This window comes from Castanea sativa, chromosome 11 (assembly GCF_040712315.1).
Source record: "Castanea sativa cultivar Marrone di Chiusa Pesio chromosome 11, ASM4071231v1".
Taxonomy (NCBI): domain Eukaryota; kingdom Viridiplantae; phylum Streptophyta; class Magnoliopsida; order Fagales; family Fagaceae; genus Castanea; species Castanea sativa.
The window spans coordinates 55,792,044-55,805,676 of NC_134023.1; the positions used below are offsets into that span (position 1 = coordinate 55,792,044).

The 13,633-nt window shown below is 34.5% G+C and overlaps 1 long non-coding RNA gene across 1 annotated transcript; it reads right to left on the minus strand.

Annotated features, from left to right (window-relative positions):
• Window positions 1-9,894: 9,894 nt before the first annotated feature.
• On the minus strand, window positions 9,895-12,679 carry LOC142615552 (uncharacterized). The gene is made up of 3 exons (XR_012840783.1): window positions 11,233-12,679; window positions 11,066-11,150; window positions 9,895-10,201 (listed from the first exon to the last, which is right to left on the minus strand). It is a non-coding gene; the product is annotated as an uncharacterized LOC142615552 (long non-coding RNA).
• Between the last annotated feature and the right edge of the window lie 954 nt (window positions 12,680-13,633).

The following is a 13,633-nucleotide window of genomic DNA, read 5'->3' on the forward strand; positions in this document are numbered from 1 at the left end:
TTAACATTAGATAGCGTACCTTTTTTTTTTTTAAGCTAGGAACACGTAGCTATTGCTTTTGCAGAGTTATTAACGCAATATAAAAAGGGTAAAAATCATAGATTAAATTCCTAATTTAGCCCTTTCACGAATAAAAAAACCTTTGTCCCATTTATTTATTTTTGATGAAAACAAAAATAATTTTATTAAGATGAAAATAAATTCCATATATCATGTGTCAAAACTAACTCAATAATAACTAGATCCTCCTCTACCCAAGCTACATAATTAACAATTCCTTTGGTATATTAAGCTAAAATATGTGCCTATTTATTACCTCTCTGCCTAACATAAGACATTAACGTTCATCAAAAAAACATTAGACATTAACACAGACCTAAAAGCTTGTAGGTTATGACAAATCCCAATTGCAATATTAGAAATGACTACCGGTGGGATACTTACACCTTGGACAGCATCAGAGTGCAGAAGAGAGTCGCACTCAAATTGTGCATCTTGAATACCAACATCCTAGGCAAACTCCACCGCTTCCTCTGGAGCTTTTGCTTCGGCTTCCAAAGGCCCTAAAGGGTAGTGGAGCAACTTGCTTAACACTGCCATCACTCCTCCTTCGTGATCCCGAACTACAACTCCCACACTTGTTGCCTGTTGCTGTGCAAAGACCGCTCCATCAATGTTGATCTTGTACCAAGGAGGTTTTGGATTAATCCACAAGTCCAAGTCTTTCACAGTAGATGTTGATGGCCGAAAGTTTGCTACCTAGAATTCATTGATCAAAGAACTTTCTTTGTGAATAATCATACTAGTTGTCTGTCTAGTTTTCCCTTGCCAAACTTGATTCCAGTTAAACCAAATGCTCCAAGCAATAGTGATAAATAGTTCTAGAATATCATTACCCACATGTTGCACGAACTTAAGATACCAAAGCAGTTCAATAAACTCAGGAAAGTGTACCCCATTAAAGTTAAGCAGAAGGCCAGAAAGCATCCATATCTCACGAATTTTTTCACAATGCCAGAATAGGTGCCTACTGGTCTCAACCTCTAACCCGCATGCCTCACATATTGGACTGTCCAAGACTTCTCGGTGGTAGAGGTTAGCTTTGGTTGGAAGTATATTTCGACTTGCATGCCATGCAAAATTTTTAATCATGATTGGAACATTAAGACTCCATAAAGATTTCCAAAACGTTCCATGCTACTATTCATTTGAAGTTTCTGGACTTGGGCTGGTTGTCATGGAAAGAGCAACTTTGTAGGTGCCTTGAACCGTGAATTAGCTTTTAGAGGTATAAGCCTAGATCAAGTGGTTCACTGGTAGTCTAGAGCTCAAGGGAATGCCAAGGATCATGGTGACATCCTCAAAAGAGAAAGCATGTCTGATCAAGTCTGTGTGCCAACATTTATCCAAAGGATCAATGAGAGTATTCACTCGTACATCAAGTGGCGATCCAACCAGGGGTGAGGTAATTTTAAAAGTGGAAGGTGTTAGAAGCCATTTATCATGCCAGACCCTAATAGATTCCCCATTCCCCACTTGCCATCGGTAACCTCTTTGGACAATCGATTGAGCTGAGAGAATCCTCCTCCAAGCATATGATGGGTGGTGGCCCAATTCAGCAGATATAAAGTCACCATTAGGAAAGTATTGAACTGTAAAAACTCCATGAACTAAGGTATTTGTACAAGTTTGTAGGTGCCAGCCTTGCTTTGCTAGAAGGGCAGTATTAAAAGCCCTTAAGTCTTGAAATCCCAATCCTCCCTCTTCCTTTGGTAGACACATATTGTCACAGCTAAGCCAAGCCATTTTAGACTGCTCTTGGTTTTGTCCCCACCAGAATTTACGAACCTTTGATGTCATCTCATCACACAATGCATTCGGTATTTTAAACACACTCATAGTATATGTGGGGACGGCTTGGGCAATTGTCTTGATCAAAATCTCCCTACCAGAGTGTGAGAGCAATTTTTCCTTCCATCCAGAGAGTTTGCTATCCAACCTTTCAATGAGTTGCCAAAATGTGTTACATTTATTTTTCCCTACCAGTGATGGGAGACCCAAATACTTCCTGTGCTGCTGAATGATCTCTGTACCAAAGCAATTTTTGATGTCATTTTGAATATCTAGAGGTGTATTATGGCTAAAAAGAAGAGATGTTTTGTCACGATTAAGTTTTTGACCTACCGCTTACTCATAAATATCCAAAACCCTTTCAAGATTGGAACACTCCTCTCTAGTAGCTCTACAAAAACTAAGGTTGTCTTTAACAAAGAAAAGATGTGAAATATCTGGAGCACCTCGGCAGGCGGCGACCCCTTTAAGTAAACCTTGCTCTATTGGAGTACTGAAGTAATGTTGACAATCCCTCTGCACATAGCAAAAACAAAAAAGGAGAGAGTTGTTCCCCTTGGCACAACCCCCTAGTTGGAGTAATATTTCCACAAGGTTTCCCATTGATTAGTACTGAATAAGATATCGTGCAAACATATCTCATCATAATAGTCACCCACTTCACATTGAACCCCATCTTTTGCATGATTTTTTCTAGACACCCCCATTCCCTTTGCTCATATCCAATTTAAGAGTCATTTCACCAACCTTTCCACTCCTCTTTTGGCTAATATGATGCATTGTTTCAAAAGCCAAAAGAACATATCTGTAATAATCCGGTTAGACATAAAAGCACTTCGATTTTCACTAATAATATGTGGAAATAAATGCTTAAGCCTATTAGCCAAAACCTTGGATGCACGTTGAGACACAACATTGCTAAGGCTAATGGGCCTATATTGAGTAATTTTGGTTAGATCCTTCACTTTAGGGATAAGCGCAATATGAGTTTCATTAAACTTAGGGAGAAGGGTACCATGATTAAGAAAATCAAGAACAGTTTGGGTGACACAGTTACCAACTAAAGACTAGTAATGCTGATAAAAGAGATGAGTCATACCATCAGGACCCGGTGATTTTTTGGGATGCATTTGCTTAAGGGCTTTGAAAATCTCCTCAGCTTGGCAACCACGGCGTAACTCCGAATTCATAGCTTCCGTGATTCTCGGTTGAATTTCATTTACCACAGCCGAAGCATCTGTTCACCCATTGGTTCAAAAGATATTGGAAAAATAATCAACAATAATGTGCTCCATGATCCTGTCATCTTCCTGCCAAGTACCAACCTCATCAACTAGGCCCTTAATTGTGTTTCTTTGTTTGCGATTTGAAGCCTTTTCATGAAAAAATCATGTATTTCAGTTACCCTTAGTTAGCCATATATTTCTAGAATGCTGATTCCATATGCTACTTTCAGCATCTATGCAGATATTTAATGCCTTCCGAGTCTCTAGAATTTCCATGTCATTGTCTCTTGTATCTTCTTGTCTTTCCAACCACTGTAGTCTCTTTTCTAGCCCAGTAATTTTTCGGCTCACATGCCCAAATTCAGATTTATTCCACACTTACAAACTCTCCCAACAACTATTGATACCATTTGAAAACATAAATCCACCAATTTAGAAATACCATCCTGCCAAGCCTCTTGTACTGCCTCATCACATCTTAAATCACGTAGCCACATTGCCTCATATCTAAACAATTTCTTCTTTGTGCGATGGTTTAGGCCAAGATTTCTAGACTACCGTAGAGCTAAGAGGGAGTAATCTGAAGTGGACTGATGAACCTCTGATTGTGGGAATTTAGTCTTCCATGCCGTAGTTGCCAAAGCCCTATCTAGGTGGATCTTTACTCTGCCTTCACCAAGTTGAGTTTTAGACCATGTAAAAGGAGATCCAAAAAATCCAAGATCATGGAAGCCACAATGATTTATGACACTATGAAAGAGATTCATTTATCTAGTCGGTCTCAAGTTACCCCTGATTTCTCCATTGCACTTGTGATTTTGTTGAAATCACCAAAGCATAGCCAAGGAATGTCGCTAACTTGTCTAATGGATTCTAGAAGGGACCATGTTTCGTCTCTTTTACTTGTATCGGGATGACTATATAAGTCAGTTAAGCACCATACATCTCTATTATTTCCAAGATCCATAACTGCATCAATATGCCACTGGGTAGCCATTTTAACCTCAACCCTTGACTCTGGCTTCCACAGCAAGGCTAAACCTCCACTAGCCCCATTACTTGAAACTACAATGCCTCGGCTATAACCCAATTCATTCTTCAACCGATTCATGTTGTCACTTGATAGTTGTGTCTCCATTAAGAAGACAAAAGTGGGAGCTTGTTCGTAGAATGCTTGTTTGAGGGCAAGAACGACAAAATTTGCTTAACAGTACTTTTTTAGAAAAAAAAATTGGGTGAATAGCATATGTTTGAAGTTTCTTACATTTGACTTTTTTATCCTCACATTGTGCAGTTCCAACATCACATGTGATAGTTCTTACATCACATGTGATAGTTTTTTTATCACATTTGGTAGCTCCCTTACTTTTTTCTCACATTTGACAATTCCATTATCACATTGTGTAGTTCTAATATCACATTTGACAGTTCTTTCATCACATATAGTGATTCCTTTTTTTTTTCTCAAATTTGACAGTTTCGTCCTTATATTGTGCAGTTTCAACATCATATGTAATAATTCTTTTCTCACATTTGGTGGTTCTCTTATTTTTTTTTCTCACATTTGGTGGTTCTCTTATTTTTTTTCTCACATTTGAAGATTTCATCCTCACATTGTGTAGTTCCAACTTCACATGTGACAGTTCTTTTTTCACATTTAGTGGTTTTCTTACTTTTTTTTCGCACATTTGACTGTTTTATTCTCACATTTGACTGTTTCATCCTCACATTGTGCAGTTTTATCATCATATGTGACATTTTCTTTATCATATTTGGTGGTTCCCTTACTTTTTTCTCACATTTGACGGTTTCATTATCACATTATGTAGTTCCAATATCACATTTGACAGATCTTTTGTCATATATAGTGGTTTCTTTTTTTTTTCCCTCAAATTTGATGATTGTATTATCATATTAAGCAGTACCAGCATCATATATGCTCTATTTTTATCACATGTGACAGTTCTTTTGTCACATTGGGTGGTTTTCTTACTTTTTTTTCTCACGTTTGACAGTTTCATTCTCACATTGTACAGTTTCAACATCACATGTGACAGTTTTTTTCTCACATTTGGTGGCTCCTTTACTTTTTTCTTATATTTGACGGTTCTATTTTCACATTGAGCAGTTCCAACATCACATTCGACAGTTATTTTGTTATATTTAATGGTTCATTTATTTGTTTCTCAAATTTCATGGTTCCATTATCACATTATGTAATTTCAATATCAAATTTGACAGTTCTTTTGTCACATATAGTGATTCCTTTATTTTTTCTCAAATTTGATGGTTTTATTGTCACATTAAGCAGTTCCAACATCACATGTAATAGTTCTTTTCTCACATTTTGGTGGTTTCCTTACTTTTTTCTTACATTTGACAGTTTCATTCTCATATTTTGTAGTTCTAACATCACATTTAACAGTTATTTTGTTACATATAGTGGTTCTTTTATTTGTTTCTCAAATTGATGGTTCTACTATTACATTATGCAGTTCCAATATCAAATTTTACAATTCTTTTGTCACATATAGTTGTTCCTTTATTTTTTCTCAAATTTGATGGTTCTATTATCATATTAAGTAGTACCAACATCACATATGACTGTACTTTTGTCACATTTGGTGGTCCCCTTTTCTTTTTCTCACATTTGATGGTTTCATTGTAACGTTAGGTAATTCCAACATCACATTAGACCATAAATTTCTCATATTTGGTGATACTTTTGTCAGATTTTATGGTTCTTTTTTTTTTCTTCTCACCAATTACCATACCTTTGAAATCTAAAAAATGACCGAAATACCCTTACAACCTTATAAAAAAAAATAGAATCACCCTGAAACTTTAAAAAAAAAAAAAATTTACCAAAATTACTATAAAAAAAAAATGATTGAAATAGCCAAGAAACTTAAAAATGACCAAAATACTCTTAGAACAAAAAAAATTGATCAAATTACCCTAAAACTTAAAAAAGGATCAAAATTACCATAAAACCTAAAAAATGACCAAAATTACAATGAAGCCTAACAAATGACCAAAATTACATTGATGCTTGAGTGGTGTCGATAAATGAAATATTTGAGCTTTGCCTAAAGGAGTAGACTCAATTCTCTTTGTTTTTACTAATCTTTTTGTTGGTCTGCAAAAGTAAAGTCATATTAGATTCTAGGGAAAAGATCAGCAACAGGAATAAGATTATGAATATAACATAAACAAGGGTAATTCTATAGTGCCCCAAAAGGGGGGGTGGGGTACGGTGCCCACTAATAGGAAACCTACTATACCAGGCTACTTTTTTCTTACATTTGATGGTTCTATTCTCACATTGTGCAGTTCCAACATCACATGTGACAGTTCTTTTCTCACATTTAACGGTTCCATCCTCATATTGTTCTCACATTTGGTGGCTCCCTTATTTTTTTTTTCACATTTAACGGTTCTATCCTCACATTGTGCAGTTCCAACATTACATGTGACAGTTCTTTTCTCATATTTGGTGGTTCCCTTTTTTTTCTCTCACATTTGACGATTTTATCCTCACATTGTGTAGTTCCAACATCACATGTAACAGTTCTTTTCTCACATTTGACAATTTCATCCTCACATTGTTCTCACATTTGGTGGTTCCCTTACTTTTTTCTCACATTTAATGGTTCTATCCTCACATTGTGCAGTTCTAACATCACATGTGACAGTTCTTTTCTCATATTTGGTGGTTCCTTTATTTTTTTTCTCAAATTTGTCGATTCTATCCTCACATTGTGCTGTTCCAACCTCACATTTGACAGTTTTTTCCTCACATTTGGTAGTTCGTTTTATTTTTTCTCACATTTGATGGTTCCATAATCACATTGTGCAGTTTCAAAATCACATTTGACAGTTCTTTTGTCACATATATTGGTTCCTTTTTTTTCCTCAAATTTGATGGTTCTATTATCATATTAAGCACTACCAACATCGCATCTACTATATTTTTGTCACACGTGACAGTTCTTTTGTCACATTGGGTAGGTCCTTTACTTTTGTCTCATATTTGACAATTTCATCCAACACCACATGTAGTAGTTCTTTTCTCACATTTAGTGGTTCCTTTACTTTTCTCTCACATTTGATGGTTCCATCCTCACATGAAACAATTCTTTTCTCACATATGACAGTTCTTTTCTCACATTTGGTGATTTTCTTACTTTTTTTTCTCACATTTGACTGTTTTATCTTCACATTGTGCAGTTCCAACATCACATGTGATAGTTCTTTTATCACATTTGGTGGCTCCCTTACTTTTTTCTCACATTTGTCAGTTCCATTATCACATTGTGTAGTTCTAATATCACATTTGATAGTTCTTTTGTCACATATAGTGATTCCTTTTTTTTTTTTTTCTCAAATTTGACGGATTCATACTTATAATGTGCAGTTCCAACATCACATGTGATAGTTCTTTTCTCACATTTGGTGGTTCTCTTATTTTTTTCTCACATTTGAAGATTTCATCCTCACATTGTGTAGTTCCAACTTCACATGTGACAGTTCTTTTCTCACACTTGGTGGCTTTCTTACTTTTTTTTTTCTCACATTTGACTGTTCCATTCTCAAATTTAACTATTTCATCCTCACATTGTGCAGCTCTAATATCATATGTAACAGTTCCTTTATCATATTTGGTGGTTCCCTTACTTTTTTTCTCACATTTGACGGTTTTATTATCACATTAAGTAGTTCCAATATCACATTTGACAGTTCTTTTGTCACATATAGTGGTTTTTTCCCCCCCTCAAATTTGATGATTCTATTATCATATTAAGCAGTACCAGCGTCGCATATGCTCTATTTTTGTCATATGTGACAATTCTTTTGTCATATTAGGTGGTTTTCTTACTTTTTTTTTCCTCATATTTGACAGTTTCATTCTCACATTGTACAGTTTCAACATCACATGTGACAGTTCTTTTCTCACATTTGGTGGTCTCCTTACTTTTTATTTATTTATTTATATTTGACGGTTCCATCTTCCCATTAAGCAGTTCCAACATCACATTTGAAAGTTATTTTGTTACATTTAATAGTTCATTTATTTGTTTCTCAAATTTCGTGGTCTCATTATCACATTATGTAATTCCAATATCAAATTTGATAGTTCTTTTGTCACATATAGTGATTCCTTTATTTTTTTCTCAAATTTGATGGTTTTATTGTCACATTAAGCAGTTCCAATGTCACATGTAATAATTCTTTTCTCACATTTTAGTGATTCCCTTACTTTTTTCTTACATTTAACGGTTTCATCCTCACATTGTGTAGTTCTAACATCACATTTAACAGTTATTTTGTTACATTTAGTGGTTCCTTTATTTGTTTCTCAAATTTGATGGTTCTACTATCACATTATGCAGTTCCAATATCAAATTTGACAATTCTTTTGTCACATATAGTTGTTCCTTTATTTTTTTTTTCAAATTTGATGGTTCCATTATCATATTAAGTAGTACCAATATCAAATATAACTGCACTTTTGTCACATTTGGTAGTCCCCTTCTCTTTTTCTCACATTTGATGGTTTCATTGTAACGTTAGGTAATTCCAACATCACATTAGACCACAAATTTCTCATATTTGGTGATACTTTTGTCACATTTGATGGTTTTTTTTTTCTTCTCACCAATTACCATACCTTTGAAATCTAAAAAATGACCGAAATACCCTTACAACTTTAAAAAAAATAGAATCAACCTAAAACTTAAAAAAAAAAAATTTACCAAAATTACTATATAAAAAAAAGACTGAAATAACCAAGAAACTTAAAAATGACCAAAATACCCTTAGAACAAAAAAAAATTGACCAAATTACCCTAAAACTTAAAAAAAGATCAAAATTACCATAAAACCTAAAAAATGACCAAAATTACAATGAAGCCTAACAAATGACCAAAATACCCCTAAGACACCTCAAAATATCTGAAATATCCATGACACCTCAAAATATCTGAAATATCTATAAAACATTAAAATTTGAAAATGACTAAAATAGATTTTTAAAACTTCCAAAATTAATATAAAGAAGCACTTTAAAATGAACAAAATAGCTTTAAAACACCACAAATGACTTATACATCCTAGACACTTTCAAAATGATTAAAACACTTACAAACTTTGAAAATTACCATAATGCATCAAAATCAATATTTTTGGTTGTGTTAGATTGATATATATATATATATATATATATATATATATTTTTTTTTTTTTTTTAAATGATTGCGAGGATAGCATCATATTTTTCAATGAAACAAATTGTTACTTAGTCACATTGGTATCATGAAGACGTCATATTAGATGATAGCAACGTTCCAAATAAAAATACCAATGTCCAGTAAGAGTGTCTATAATTTGATAGTCTTAGACAAAATTTCCCCTAGTCTTACAAATGTCATTTATGCATGCATCGTTTAGATGTGTAAACTAATATATTTAGGTCAATTACATAATTTAGATACATCATATAGCTAAGATTGCATACATCATGTCTGTTTGGTTTTCCATAATTTCTGGTAGCTTATTTTATATATATATATTTTTTATCAAAAGATATAGTTTTTATAACTTATATTAAATATGCGAATCAGTTGGAAGCTACTACCCCAACCCACAGGCCGGAGTGAGAGAAAGATAGACAGAGAATCAGACAAAGAAGATATCAACTTGGGAGAAGAAAAAATAACAACTTTTCAAAGCATTGATTTAAAGTATCTCTACTTACTAAAAAATGATGCTATGAACTAATTTATAATAATTAAGATGGATACTAAACTGCAATTTATAATAATTAAGATGGATACTAAACTGCAATAGTATTTACAATATTCATCATATAAAAGAAAGTTTCCATCCCAGCTTTAATCAAGGTTTGCACAAGCTGTTAGTTCAAAGCGGGGGGGGGGGGGGGGGGGGGTGGGGAGCATTCCCTTCTTGCAACTATATCAATTACAGGTCTTTCATCATTTGCAACTCCCCTCTCCATACCCAATATGACCATAAGCATTGCTTATCTTCTTGTTAGCAATATGACAAAGCCGAGTCCTTTAGCACCACTTCAATGCATTAACTCCCAATGGATTATCCTTGCTCTATTTCATAGAATGGTATTATCAAATCAGAACTAAAGGGGTAAAATATCAAGGAGGTGATAACAACATTATGAATCATAATAAAATAGTTCAATTATAATTACTAAAAGGAAGGTTCTAGCGTCAAGATCACAGATGGGGATTCTCAGACAAGTAAGATGAGAGAAGTTTAGCATTACAATATGCAGACCAAATAAGAGAAAGGACAGGTATTTTAGCACCATAAAGGAAGGAAACCATCTCACTCTTTGAAGTTTGAACTTTGATGCCAAAGGAAAAACTGATATTTGTTTAATGTATTAGTTTCAGACACCTTCAGATAATTTTTAAAATTTATATTCAAATCTTATCAATGTATGCTCTATTTCTTAAAAAAAACTGTACTTCAAAGTTGCACCAACTAATCCTTACTAAAAAAAAAAAGAAAAAAACCCTAGTGGAGTTCATCAACTCTCTATTAATTATGAAGATAATTGATACAAACCATAAATCTATAATATTCCATCTTCATTGGGGTTGGAGACTTTGGCATAAAATATACATGATTTCATTGTTAAAACTCTCATCAAAATTTAGAACTATAAATCAGATTCTTCATAACTACCTAAGAGAAACAAAGGATGACACCCATAAATTATAAGGAAATGAGCATGTAATGGAAACTAAGTTCTTTCTCCAAGCTTAACTTGTGCCAAATTGCCTACAATCCGACAATTTCATGCACACTGCTCTTTTTACTAGTAATAAAATGACCAAAAAAAAAAAATGTTGTAATGGAAGTATAAACCTGAAATCAATAGAATACTAAAAAAGCTTCCCTTTGGTACAGAACATAATCAACATGGTATTTTTTCAAGCTCTCACCTCCTATTTCTCCTTCAATCTAATCTCATCATCTATTTCACCGTTCCCAAATCCTACTGATGCAAAGTAATAAGGTTCCCAATACCTAAAAACAATTCAATTTTTCGGACAACAGCAAAAAAAAAAAAAAGATAAATAAAATTTCAATTACAGAGAGTCAGACTAACTAATTTTTGGCACTTCTGACTTTTGTGAAAGAGGTCAAGCTACACGTTATGAATCACCAATTGACAAATATATGATGTATCCACCTAAAGAGAGCAACCCTTTAGCATTGTAATTCTCGTAACAAATAAAGAGGACCTGAATTGTTTAAATATAGCAATATGAGCTATCTAATACAGAGGACCTGAGAGGTCCAACTTGTATTGTTTAAATAGCAATATGAGTTATCTAATACATACCTTTAGTCATAGGTGCTTAGCTAAAAAGTGGAGGGACTAAATTAGCCAAGGTTACTCTTACAATACACTTCACAAAATTCTGTTAAACAAGATAGAGTGCAATGTTCAACATAGACTGTTTATAGCCATAAACTTTAATGCAGTAAGCTACACAAAGCTTACTGTCAAATAAGCACACGGGGAAGTTCCATATGTCAAAAAGAGTGTGTTTTTGAATGCCATAGGACATGCTACTGAAAAAGGCAAGCAAAAACATTATAATACATCCCTCACATAAAAGAAATTCAAAAACTAATACATCCCTCCTCTGAATTGGATCCTTATTTTCTGTGAGTAGGAAGTGAAGGGAATTAGCCAATTTAGAGAGCAGCCTGGTGCACTTCTCAATCTAACAAATTACCCTCAAGACCGCACAACATGCAAAAAAAAAATAGCTTAACATCACTTCAAAGTTTGTAATAGACAATTTCACAAATATATCCTATGCATTCCCAAAATTAGTATTAAAATAAATTATATTTATGTATCTAAAGTATATAGATCAATGCTAAGATTATACACACACCAAAGTTAAACTAAAACCAGGAATTGAGAGCTTCACAACAAGTGCACAAAATTCTAAAAAACAATGTTACTTTGCTTTTACAAATATTTTTTTTGAAAACTCAACAATACAAATTTAAATAAAAGGAATGTGCAGAGCTAATAATCAACATGTCTACTAGCAGGTTCTGGGCACAAAACAAAGCCAAACGATAATTTTGTATTAAAAAAAAAAAAAAAACAAAAGAGAATCCCTTACTAGATAAGAAAAAAAAATTTTTAAGAAAAACTTACTAGTTAAGAATTGCTCCTAATTTTCCTGTAAATTTTCTTTTTCATTCTTGGTTATCTTGCCTAATTAAAATTAAAATTAAAATACATATCATCCATCCGCTGCTTTGACCTCAGAGTACTAAATGAAATGAAAAGAAAAGAAAATTTAGCATGTATCTTTCAAGTTCTATAATTTATTTGTGTATCAACTCACTGGACTAAGCACAAAATATAACTAATGGCATTACAAATGTTCTCAACAGCATTTGCCCGGGGATCCTGCTCTCTTTATTTCATATGAACAAATTTTCAAGAAATAAAATAAGCATATGTTGATATGAAGATATGAATGTGATACAACTCAATCTACCTAGTGAGACAGTCATAAAGAAAACCTTGCTGAAGGGGATAAAAATAGTAAATGGACGGAGATAATGAGGACGGATCGACATCGTAAGTGACTCGGCTGTTGAGTATTGCTGAATATCCGTCTTGTATAAATTAATTGTGGATTCCACGTGGCATGTCGTTCGATATATTTCAGATGAGCTTTTGCTTTATCCCCACGCAAACGTGCATACTTGGACTTCTTGCGACACACGTTTAGGAAGACTCCTATATGGAAAGGAACTTGAGAAGAAAGTTGTATCCTAAAAGAAAGGTGATTCCACTCAATATAAATACCCCAGAAACCCTAGATACGAGGTATGCATAATATTCTTAACTCTGGCACTCTAGGGTTAAAGAAACAAGATTCTAACTTGACCTTCGGAGGGTATTCGGCCGACACCACACCGGTGCTCTCTTCTAGGTCCTTTATTTTCTTTTTGCAGGTGTTGCTTTTGTTCGAGGAGCTTGCAACTCACTGGTGATATTTTCGGCATCATCAGTTGGCGCCGTCTGTGGGGAATAGGAGGAAGAAAATCTTCTGATTATTTTAGCCTCGCTCTATCCCTGAGACAAAGAGTTGCATGGCACTCACCCAATCGATGGCAACGAACAACAATCAAGGCGACGAACCACGCGCCACCGCTTTGGAGAGGCAGGTCCAAACGCTTGCGGCGGCGGTTGAGCACCTCACTAAGCAGAATCATGATTTGGAAGAACAGTTGCGGCAAATAACCGCACATCAGAGTGCACCGCAGGAAGATCAGGAGGGCGCTAGTCCTGAAGGAAGGAACGTGGAAAGACTTGAGGGCAGCAACGCTCCGACTAGACCCGAGCGACAAGAAACCAATCAACCACTTGCTTTAGACGCTGTGCCGACTCACATAGCCACCGAAATGCAGGAGATGAGGGAATGTATGGATGCAATGATGAACGCCCTTAAAGGACGGGTATCCAACAA